This window comes from Bombina bombina, chromosome 2 (genome assembly GCF_027579735.1).
Source record: "Bombina bombina isolate aBomBom1 chromosome 2, aBomBom1.pri, whole genome shotgun sequence".
NCBI lineage: Eukaryota > Metazoa > Chordata > Amphibia > Anura > Bombinatoridae > Bombina > Bombina bombina.
Window position 1 is genome coordinate 979798445 of NC_069500.1, and position 12378 is coordinate 979810822.

The 12378-nt window shown below is 39.0% G+C and overlaps 1 protein-coding gene across 1 annotated transcript in view; it reads right to left on the reverse strand.

The window, feature by feature from the left end:
- Window positions 1-12378, reverse strand: part of TACR3 (tachykinin receptor 3) — a 462287-nt gene that overhangs the window by 146625 nt on the left and 303284 nt on the right. The window lies entirely within an intron of this gene.

The following is a 12378-nucleotide window of genomic DNA, read 5'->3' on the forward strand; positions in this document are numbered from 1 at the left end:
AGGACTCTGCTTCGTTTATTTTCTCTAGCTTTAGTTTCTCCAAAATGCTTTGTCCTTCTGAAAGAGATGAACAAGAGTATGATGACTTCTCATACATAAAAATAAGCTTGAATGGGAAACCCCAACGATATTTGATCTGTGCCTTGATTAACACTGAAACCACTGGTTTGAGCTCTCTTCTCCTCCTGAGGGTAGTTGGCGAAAGATCTGTGAAAAGCTGCAAGGCATGACCTTCAAATGTTATTCTAGGAACATTGCGTACTGCTTGCATGATTTGGTCCTTGATATGATAATAATGTAACTTGGTGATCACATCTCTTGCTGTCGCTGTTGTGGGTGGTCTGGCCAGTGCTCTGTGTGCTCTGTCCATCAGAAACAATGAAGGATCTGTATCCGGTACTAATTGTTGAAATATTTTTAGCAATGTATCCTGTAAGTTGTTGTATGATTCTGGCAGGTTTCGAATTCTAATATTGGATCTTCTGGATCTGTTCTCCAGATCCTCTAATGCATCCTCTAACTTCTGTATTTGCTCCTGCTGTGTTTTTATAGTGTTTTGAAAAATAGGTATTTCTTCTGCAATATCGTCCATTTTATCCTCCAAAGTTGCCGTCCTATCTCCAATTTCTGATATATCTTGTTTTAATTCTGAGAGAGCTGCCCTCATCTCTTCCTTAAACATTTGCTTAATCTGTAATAGGAGATCACTACTCTGTGAACCCCCCTCTGCAGCTGTGTGGGGGCTTTTTGGGGAGGATGGTTGGGACTCTGCGTCTACAGATAGTTCCCCAGCACTTTGGGTTTTTTTTAGCTGAGATCTAGAGAGACAGTCTTTGACTGACTGATTTCTTCCCTTCCTCCTGGCAAACTAGATAGATTACAGTAGATAACAAAAACTGGAAATCAATAATTATTGACAAAGCACTGGCAGACCACAATATTTAGGGCAATTATAATAAATGCATAGGAAAGGGTTCCCACTCAGTCCGCTTGTAGAATATGCTTTTAATTCAGCTTCATGTCAATATGTTGAACAGGTTGCAGCTTATAAATCAGTATGTACCTAGAGGGTGCCAGTTTTTGAGGCTTATTGAATGCTGCTCCCTTGGTATCCCAGGCCCAACTAACTCCTGTGGGGCTAGGAAAGGGGCAACCAGTGTCTATAAAATCCTTTAACTGTAGCAAACACTCCTCTCAGGTATTGCAAGCTACTTAAGCTTGTCCTGCCATATAATCTCTCTCCCCTGGAGCTTTGTCCTCACAGGACGATCACGGAAGAAGGAATTGGGGATATGACCCACCACCACAGAGGATGGCAGGAAAGGGGGGGGGGGGGAGAGATAAAAATCTAGTTGTTTTCAAAGTTCCAAGAACTCAAAGCTGTTGTACTGTGTTACGCTGTAATGTTGCACAAGCTATCAGATTAGCAGTCTTTTTAGTGAGAATATAAAAAGTTCTATTAGGTTAGCACTCCAGACACTATAAATACTCTTACAAATTATTTGGGCTTTGATGATGAAGTGATATGTACAGGACAGATAGAAAATGGCGACTTTCCCGCCACAAGCCCCTCTCCTGTATCCTCTTGCCACACAGTCTATGTAGTAGTTATGATTTGCAAGTCCCCAGAACAAGCCAGCAGTCTCCCCAAGTGTATCCTAACTGTATTTCACCTCTAGTTGCTGTTAGAGAACCGCAGCTTAACTCTGTGATCTCTGAGCTGTTATGTCTTTTTCAATCAAAAATTGGGAATAAAAATAGTGGGTTCTTACCCCAATCCTCTGGTGTATGTCCTTTGAAGCCCTTAGATCTGAGACAATCCAATTTTCTTCTTTTTTTTGCCGATGACGAACTGTGATCTGGGGTCCAGTGTAGGCCGCAGCCCCGGCCTTTCCTACTTTTTCTCTGGTTCTGTGAACCGGCCCGCTACAATCTTCCTCAAACTTTGCAAATTTTTGTGAAAATTGATCCTCCTCAATACACAGGTGCCCAAAGGTTGGGGTTTGGACAGATTCTACTGAAAATATCACCTTTGTAGCTAATTCTTAGTATTATTTGAGCAGAGCTGCTGCAAACTGCTTCTGCTGCTGTTGCTGGCTAGCTCCGCCCCCCTATTGATATAGATTTTAAAATAGAAAGTAGTTCATGAGAGCTAAGGTATGGAGAAGAAAGGAGAGAGGGGCCAATATAAACTGCATGTGGAGAAGGGTAAGGTATGAGCATGTGAGCCTGCTTGTGGAATATACATGAGACTGCTGAAAGGAAAAGCAATCCTGAAAACATAGCAGAATATTAAGTGCAAAAGATTGTTTTTGAAATGAAAATATTTAGCTTGCCTCAAATCTTCTTCAAATCTTGTTCAATTCTTGTCTAATTCTTAGTGCTGCCACTTAAAGATGGTCACTTAGACAGATGGGAGCTAAGAGAGATGGAATAGTCTGCAAACGATTAGGCCCCAGCAAACGCTCTCCCCAAACTGGTCTTAAAATTATAAGGCTTATGTTTATTTTTTATTAATCAATATCACTATATAAATATATATATATTTCCCACACTTTAAAAAAATATCCCTGCAAATGATTACTTGAATGGTTGCCTATGAATATGAAGATAAACAACTTTTTTTAATAACTATCTTTTCTGCTCGCTGTAATTGTGGAAAAAAAATAGACAAAACTAATTAACAAAGATAATGTGTTAAAAAAATTTAAAAAACTTTGTTGATCCTAACAATAGTAAATATAGTGGATGGACACAAAAATATAAACATACCGTTGGTTAATTCTATCTGAAGGCAGTATATGAAGCTGACAAAAACAATGAAGCTCCAACATAGGCTAAAATATGAAGGGATAATAAAATCTTAACCAAACTTACTAATACAAAATAAAAACAACTTGCTGCTAATTATTTATATATTACACAAATATGAACTACCAGAGCACTAAGTGGTATCTACTAAATAGTGATCAAAACATCAATTACAATAATAACTAAATAATGGGCTAGATTACGAGTGGCATGATAACTGTTTCACGCAAGCTAAAAGGGGTTTATCATGTGTCGGAAGTAGCATATGTATTACAAGTTGAAAGTTGTTAATTTGAGTTCAATTTAAGTTAACGCAACTTCAGAGAACTGGTTAATTATTACACTCAACAAAAAAGTCGCACAGAACACATCAAAATTACATTTTAAAGTACAGTTACACTCATAATAACACTGTCTAATTAAAATTACTATTAAAAAGATTTGCATAAAAAAACTCAAAGGCTCAAAGATATGAGGTCTCTGGTGTTAGGAAAAAAAGGAGTGCAAAGGGTTTTTAACAATAGAGATACATACATATACATGTATTTATATGTGTATATATGTATTTTTATATATATATATATATATATATATGATACTTTCCATGAAAAATGCATATCTTATAATTATATATCTATAGGAATAGATATGCAGGTAAATTTATATACACACATATACAGCCATGGCTAAAAATATTGGCACCCCTTCATTTCTGTCAGATAATGCAACACTTCACCCAGAAAATTGATGCAATTACAAATATTGAGGTATTCTTATGTTTATTTCTTTTGTTTGTATTGGTATGATGCAAAAAAGTGGAGAGAAAAAAGCCAAATCTGACACATTCCACGCAAAACTCAAAAAATGGTCTGGACAACATTATTGACACCTTCTCAAAATTGTAAGAAATAATTGCATTCCAAGTTTGTGATGCTCCTGTAATTTGTAATTAAACTCACCTGTATCAACTAACAGGTAATGACTCTTTAGAAATCACACTGGCAACCAAACTTTCTGTTGTGTGTCTCTGTGTGCCACACTGAGCATGGAGAAGAGAAAGAGCAGCAAATAATTGTCTGAGGATTTTAGAACAAAATTTTGGAAAAGCATGGACAATCTCAAGGTTACACTTCCATCTCCAGAGATCTTAATGTTCCTGTGTCTACTTTGTGCAACATTGTCAAGAAGTTTACAGCCCATGGCACTTTAGCTAATTTCGCTGGACGTGAATGAAAGAGATAAATTGATCAAAGACTGACACAAAGGATTGTTTGAATGGTGAATAAAGAACATCGATCAACTTCCAGACAAATTCAAGCTGACCTTCAGGCACAGGGTACAAATGTGTCAGCTTGCACTATATGTCGCCATCTGAATGAAATGGGGCACTATGGTAGGAGACCCAGGAGGACCCCTCTACTGACACAGAAATATAAAAAAGCCTGATTGGAGTTTGCCAAAACTTACCTGAGAAAGCCAAAATCCTTTTGGGAGAATGTGCTGTGGACAGACGAAACAAAATTACAGCTTTTTGGTAAAGCCCATCATTCTGTGGTTTTCAGAAAAAGAAATAAGGCTTTTAAAGAAAAGAATACAGTCCCTACAGTCAAACATGGTTGAGGTTCACTGATGTTTTGGGGTTGCGTTGCTGCTTCAGGCACTGGATGTCTTGACTGTGTGCATGGCATTATGAAATCTGAAGACTACCAAAGAATTATGTGGTGCAATGTAGGGCCAAGTGTAAGAAAGTTGGGTCTCCGTCAGAGGTCATGGGACTTACAGCAGGACAATGATCCAAAGCACATGTCAAAAAGCAACAATAACAGGGCCGGACTGGGGATAAAAAGCAGCCCTGGAAAAATTGCAGACCAGCCCTATATTTTGTAATGTCCACAGAATGCACGCACATATTTTGTATATATATATATATATATACAGTATAAATATATTTATATATACAGTATATATATATATATATATATATATATATACACAGTATATGTATATATATATATATATATATATATATATATATACACACAGAAAGAAATGCACTCACAGGAACGAACAACCAGCTCAATACCATTGTTAGCCTTTTCTATGACGATTTAACACCTGGGTGCAACTTATTTTAGCCCAGTATTGCTTTTCACAGAGTAGAACTTTCCTGTAGTATATCAGTCTGATCCCGCCTATTACAGTCCAGCGCTAAAATATCAGGCAATTCCTCTCTGAACAAGGAACACAGCATCACATTAAAGCCATCACATAATGCTTTCCTCTGCTGCCTGTAGTAGTACTTACTACATAAATCACAACAAATTGCAGCGTGGGTTTTCTGCTCTTCACAATTTGTGCATAGTAATTTACTGCCAGTCTGTCTCTGCCTGCACGGAAAAAAACCTGACACTTGACCTCAATCTGCCATCATTTCTTTGCTAAACAAACTATTAAAATATTCACATTTAACAGTGTGGGGGAAGGAAAATTCCAACACTAACATTGCTAAAAGAATACTACAGCTCTGCTTTTATGCTGCCCCCACTTCCTCTCTATCTTTACACAGCACGCAGGGCAGAGGGAGGGGGAGACAGTGCCATAGAGCAGGGGTCGCCAACCTTTCGGACCCCAGGGACCACTAAACTCACAATTTTAAATCCCGTGGACCACTAACATGATTTTTTTTAAAAAAGGTACAAACCTCTATAATGTGTGTGTGTATACAGTATATATATACTGTATATACAGTATATATATACAATATATATATATATATATATATATATATATATATACACATACACACATACTGTATATAACTAGTATAACCATAGCTAAGTTTACATTATGCATATATTTACACATTTTTAAGAATTATTTTTTTAATTTAACTAACTGAATGACAGAACTGAGAGAATACTTCCAAATGATAGATGAAGGGGGAGTGCCAACCTTTGAGCTGGAAATAGAGAGGCAGAAAGTGGGAACAAAGAATTATGATTAAAAGGACCACAAGACTTCCAAGTAACCTCCCCAGTTAGGAATTATTAAAAACTCCTTAAGATCATGGACAGACACTGGAGTCATAAATTAATTTTATATCAGAAAGCTCTCAATATGGATGTGAGCTAACCACAACTGATGTGACTGACAATTACTATAATACTGGTGGGATGTGGCTTATCTGCTGGATGGCACTTACTGGAATTCAGGTGGAATGGCTTTGTACGCAGGAAAATTATTAGAATAAAAAATAATTAATATTTCATTTTAAAAAAAGAAGATGGAGGGGAGAAAGACAAACAGTAATGTAAGTCTATCTGAAGGAATTAGGAAAACTACTACAAAGAGACAGGTAAAGGGAAGAAAATAAATGAAATATAAGACATACAATTTTTTTCCATATACTTTAATTCCCCTATTTCAAACCAAGACTATACCAACCTCTGCTGGCTTTAGAATAGAAGCATCTTCCTCTGATCAGCGCGCGGGGGGAAGGAGTTAAAAATATAATCTAGCTGCGCAAGTTGCGCAGTACTACCCAACATGCATAGGGAGATTGTAATTTAACTCTTCCTCCATCAGTTTTCCCTGATGTCCAGCCAGGCACTGTAGGGAGTTGCAGTGCAACAGGGGTGACACCAACAAAGGAGATTAATTCCTGCTTGATGGTGTCAAGGACCACCAACATCTTCTTGCGGACCACCAGTGGTCCACGGACCACTGGTTGGCGACTGCTGCCATAGAGTGTTACAAATGTAAAATATATAAACCACATGGATATTAATTACTCAGGCTGAACGCTGATCCAAATAGCTAAATCAGTCTTCCTACAAGCATGACGGCTCTGATTACAGTCTACTCTAACAAGATGGGCGGAGACTTGTTAGGCTGCACTATTGCTGCGGGGGGGGGGGGGGAATAGTAAATACTCAATTTTAGTAATGTATTATTATCACTGTTATTAATTTAGTGGTGGTTTAGTTCCCCATATACAAAACAGTTCCCAATTTAACAAAATATGCTGGAAATGTGTTGCCCCCAGTGTCACTATGGGCATGACTACACAGCTGGCTTGCCCCAGATCCTGCAGCCCACCGGGAAATTTTCCGGTGTCCCGGCAGGCCAATCCGGCCCTGAGCAAGAAATGGTTTAAGACAAAGCAAAGGAGAGTACTGAACTGAGCAGCAATGAGTCCAGATCACAATCCCATAGAGCACCTGTGGAGAGCTCAAAACAGCAGTTGGGAAAAGGAACCCTTCCAATCTGAGAGACCTGGAGCAGTTGGTGACAGAAGAGTGGACCAAAATTCCAGTAGAGAGGTGTAAGAAACTCATTGATAATTACAGGAAGTGATTGATTTCAGTAATATTTTCCAAGGGGTGTGCTACTAAATATTAAATTGAGGGTGGCAATAATTTTGTCCAGTCCATTTTTTTAGTTTTGTGTGGATTGTGTCAGATTTGGCGTCTTTTCTCCAGTTTTTGTGTCATACCAATACAAACAAAATAAATAAACATGAGAATGCCCAAATATTTATATTGCAACAATTTTCTAGACGAAGTGGTGCATTATCTGACAGAAATGCAGGGGTGCCTATATATTTTTTAAGAATATAAAGGACATTTTCCTGTAAATGAAGAACATTTGAATGTTATGTATGTACAGTAAATACACAGTAAAACACATATAAACACATAAATACGTTTATATACATATCTAGATATATATATATATATATATATACATATATACAGGTGGCCCTCGTTTTACAACGGTTCAATTTACACCGCTTCAGAATAACAACCTTTTTTCCAGTCATGTGACTGCTATTGAAAACCATTGAGTAGCAGTGCATTTATTAAAATAGCCAGTAGGTGGAGCTGTCCGCTTGTGTTGCAGCAAAGCCAAGCAAGCTGAAATTAATCAGTTTAACCAGACCTGAGCTATCGAGCAGATTTCAAAGGAACAAGATCTTCCTGTCTATTAATCAGTTCAGATTGTAATGCATAGAAAGAACTGTTTGCAGAAAAATGCAAGTGAAGTCTGTGTTGTGGGATTATTTTATTAGGTGTATAATGCTGTTTAGCAAATGTTTTTGTTCATTTAACTTAGTTTAATTATATATTATGTGTTGTGTGATTATTTTATTAGGTTTATAATGCTGTTTAGCATTTAAAGTCTTCATTTCAAAGCTTTAAAAATAATGTATTAGGTGTTACTTATGACAATTTTGAGAGGGGCCTGGAACCTATCTCCCTCACTTCCCATTGACTTACATTATAAACTGGGTTTCAATTTACAACTGTTTCGATTTACAACCATTCCTTCTGGAACCTAACCCCGGCGTAAACTGAGGGTTACCTGTATATATATATATATATATATATATATATATGCATTGAAGACCTTGCAGTCAAGTAGCTGAAAACAATCATATTTATGCAATATAATTTTTTTTTCTTTTAAAAAGCTTTTGCTTAGATTTAGAGTTTTGCGGCCAAAGGGATGCGTTAGCTACGCGTGTTTTTTTTCCCCCGCACCTTTTAAATAACGCTGGTATTAAGAGTTCTCTGAAGGGCTGCGTTAGGCTCCAAAAAGGGAGCGTACAGGCATATTTACCGCCACTTCAACTCTCAATACCAGCGTTGCTTACGGTAGCGGCTAGCTTGATTCCCCCATAGGAAACAATGGGGCAGTTTGGGCAGAAAAAAAACCTAACACCTGCAAAAAAGCAGCGTTAAGCTCCCAACGCAGCCCCATTGTTTCCTATGGGGAAACACTTTCTAAGTCTGCACCTAACACCCTAACATGAACCCCGAATCTAAACACCCCTAACCTTACACTTATTAACCCCTTATCTGCTGCCCCCGCTATCGCTGACACCTGCATTTTATTATTAACCCCTAATCTGCCGCTCCGGACACCGCCGCAACCTACATTATACCTATGTACCCCTAATCTGCTGCCCACAACATCGCCGACACCTATATTATATTTATTAACCCCTAATCTGCCCCCCCAATGTCATCGCTACCTTACCTACACTTATTGACCTCACCGCCACTATAATAAATGTATTAACCCCTAAACCGCCGCACTCCCGCCTCAAAAACCCTATAATAAATAGTATTAACCCCTAATCTACCCTCCCTAACATTGGCGACACCTAACTTCAAGTATTAACCCCTAATCTGCCGACCGGACCTCGCCGCTACTCTAATAAATGTATTAACCCCTAAAGCTAAGTCTAACCATAACCCTAACACCCCCTAAGTTAAATATAATTTTTATCTAACGAAATAAATTAAATATAGTGATGTAGCGAACCTAAAAATTTGGGTTCGCGAACAGCGAACGCGAAATTCCCCAAAAGTTCGCGAACCGGCGAACCGCCATTGACTTCAATGGGCAGGCGAATTTTAAAACCCACAGGGACTCTTTCTGGCCACAATAGTGATGGAAAAAGTTGCTTCAAGGGGACTAACACCTGGACTGTGGAATGCCGGAGGGGGATCCATGGAAAATTACATAGTTGATGCAGAGTCTGGTTTTAAGGCATAAAGGGCATAGATCACCTAACATTCCTAAATTGTTTGGAATAACGTGCTTTAAAACATCAGGTATGATGTTGTATCGATGAGGTAGTGTCACCCCAGTGTCACTGGGGTGACACTGTGCCCTGGCAAGCAGGCCCTGAAACGCACACGTGTGAAGGAAACTGACTGCTATTATTTAACACAGTCAAAAAAGTGTTGTTTTTTTTTTTAAATCTACACTACTGTTACACCAGATATGAGTTGCACTGGGGTGACACTGTGCCCTGGCAGGCAGGCCCTGAAACGCACACGTGTGAAGGAAACTGACTGCTATTATTTAACACAGTCAAAAAAGTGTTGTTTTTTTTAAATCTACACTACTGTTACATCAGATATGAGTTGCACTGGGGTGACACTGTGCCCTGGCAGGCAGGCCCTGAAACGCACACGTGTGAAGGAAACTGACAGCTATTATTTAACACAGTCAAAAATGTGTTGTTTTTTTTAAATCTACACTACTGTTACACCAGATATTAGTTGCACTGGGGTGACACTGTGCCCTGGCAGTCAGGCCCTGAAACGCACACGTGTGAAGGAAACTGACTGCTATTATTTAACACAGTCAAAAAAGTGTTGTTTTTTTTAAATCTACACTACTGTTACACAAGATATGAATTGCACTGGGGTGACACTGTGTCCTGGCAGGCAGGCTCTGAAACGCACACGTGTGAAGGAAACTGACTGCTATTATTTAACACAGTCAAAAAAGTGTTTTGTTTTTTTAAATCTACACTACTGTTACACAAAATATGAGTGGTGGCACTGGGCAAGTGGGCACAGTATACGCTGTGAGCCTGACACACACTCTGGCAGGCAGGCAACTGCAATTAGATTACACAGGATAGCTAGGGTGCTGTCCTTACAGCAGAGATCAGATGAGTCCTTCAGGACTGTAGTGGACACTGAATACACTAGCCTAGCTATCAATTTCCCTATTAAATCAGAAGCAGCTACACTGTCCCTCCTCTCACTAAGAATGTAGCTTCCAAATGAATCTAAAATGGATGCTGTCCAGGAGGTAGGAGGGTCTGGGAGGGAGTGTCTGCTGCTGATTGGCTGGAATGTGTCTTCTGACTGTGAGGTACAGGGTCAAAGTATTACTCAATGATGACGAATAGGGGTCGGATCGAACATTGCATATGTTCGCCCGCCGTGGCGAACGCGAACATGCTATGTTCGCCGGGAACTCTTCGCCGGGGAACTATTCGCGACTTCACTAATTAAATATTATTAACTAAAGTCTTCCTATTTAAAACAAAATACTTACCTGTAAAATAAACCCTAATATAGCTACAATATAACGAATAATTATGTTGTAGCTATTTTAGGATTTATATTTATTTTACAGGCAACTTTTTATTTATTTTAACTAGGTACAATAGATATTAAATAGTTATTTACTATTTAATAGCTACCTAGTTAAAATAATTACAAAATTACCTGTAAAATAAATCCTAACCTAAGTTACAATTAAACCTAACACTACACTATCAATAAATAAATTAAATCAATTAACTACAAGTACCTACAATTAAATAAACTAAACTGAATTACAAAAACAAACAAACACTAAATTACAAAAAATAAAAAAAGATTACAAGAATTTTAAGCTAATTATACCTACTCTAATCCCCCTAATAAAATAACAAAGCCCCCCAAAATAAAAAAATTCCCTACCCTAATCTAAATTTAAAAAATTAACAGCTCTATTACCTTACCAGCCCTTAAAATGGCTTTTTGCGGGGCATGCTCCAAAGAAATCAGCTCTTTTGCCTGTAAAAAAAAACACAATACCACCCCCAACATTACAACCCACATACCCCTACTCTAACCCAAACCCCCCTTAAATAAACCTAACACTACCCCCCTGAAGATCTCCCTACCTTGAGTCGTCTTCACTCAGCTGAGCAGCGATGGACCAAAAGAAGACATCCAGAGTGGCAGAAGTCTTCAGCCTATCCGGGCAGAAGAGGACATCCGGACCGGCAAACATCTTCATCCAAGCGGCATCTTCTATCTTCATCCATCCGACGAGGAGCGGCTCCATCTTCAAGACCTCCGGCACGGAACATCCTCTTCTCCCGACGACTAGACGACAAATGAAGGTTCCTTTAAGTGACGTCATCCAAGATGGCATCCCTCGAATTCCAATTGGCTGATAGGATTCTATCAGCCAATCGGAATTAAGGTAGGAAAAATCTGATTGGCTGATTGAATCAGCCAATCAGATTCAAGTTCAATCCTATTGGCTGATCTAATCAGCAAATCAGATTGAGCTCACATTCTATTGGCTGATCGGAACAGCCAATAGAATGCAAGCTCAATCTGATTGGCTGATTGGATTAGCCAATCCGATTGAACTTGAATCTGATTGGCTGATTCAATCGATTTTTCCTACCTTAATTCCGATTGGCTCATAGAATCCTATCAGCCAATCGGAATTCGAAGGACGCCATCTTGGATGAAGTCATTTAAAGGAACCTTCATTTGTCGTCTAGTCGTCGGGAGAAGAGGATGTTCCGTGCCGGAGGTCTTGAAGATGGAGCCGCTCCTCGTCGGATGGATGAAGATAGAAGATGCCGCTTGGATGAAGATGTTTGCCGGTCCGGATCTCCTCTTCTGCCCGGATAGGATGAAGACTTCTGCCGCTCTGGATGTCTTCTTTTGGTGCATCGCTGCTCGGCTGAGTGAAGACGACTCAAGGTAGGGAGATCTTCAGGGGGGTAGTGTTAGGTTTATTTAAGGGGGGGTTTGGGTTAGAGTAGGGGTATGTGGGTGGTGGGTTGTAATGTTGAGGGGTGGTATTGGTTTTTTTTTACAGGCAAAAGAGCTGATTTCTTTGGGGCATGCCCCGCAAAAAGCCCTTTTAAGGGCTGGTAAGGTAATAGAGCTGTTAACTATTTTAATTTAGATTAGGGTAGGGAATTTTTTTTATTTTGAGGGGCTTTGTTATTTTATTAGGGGGCTT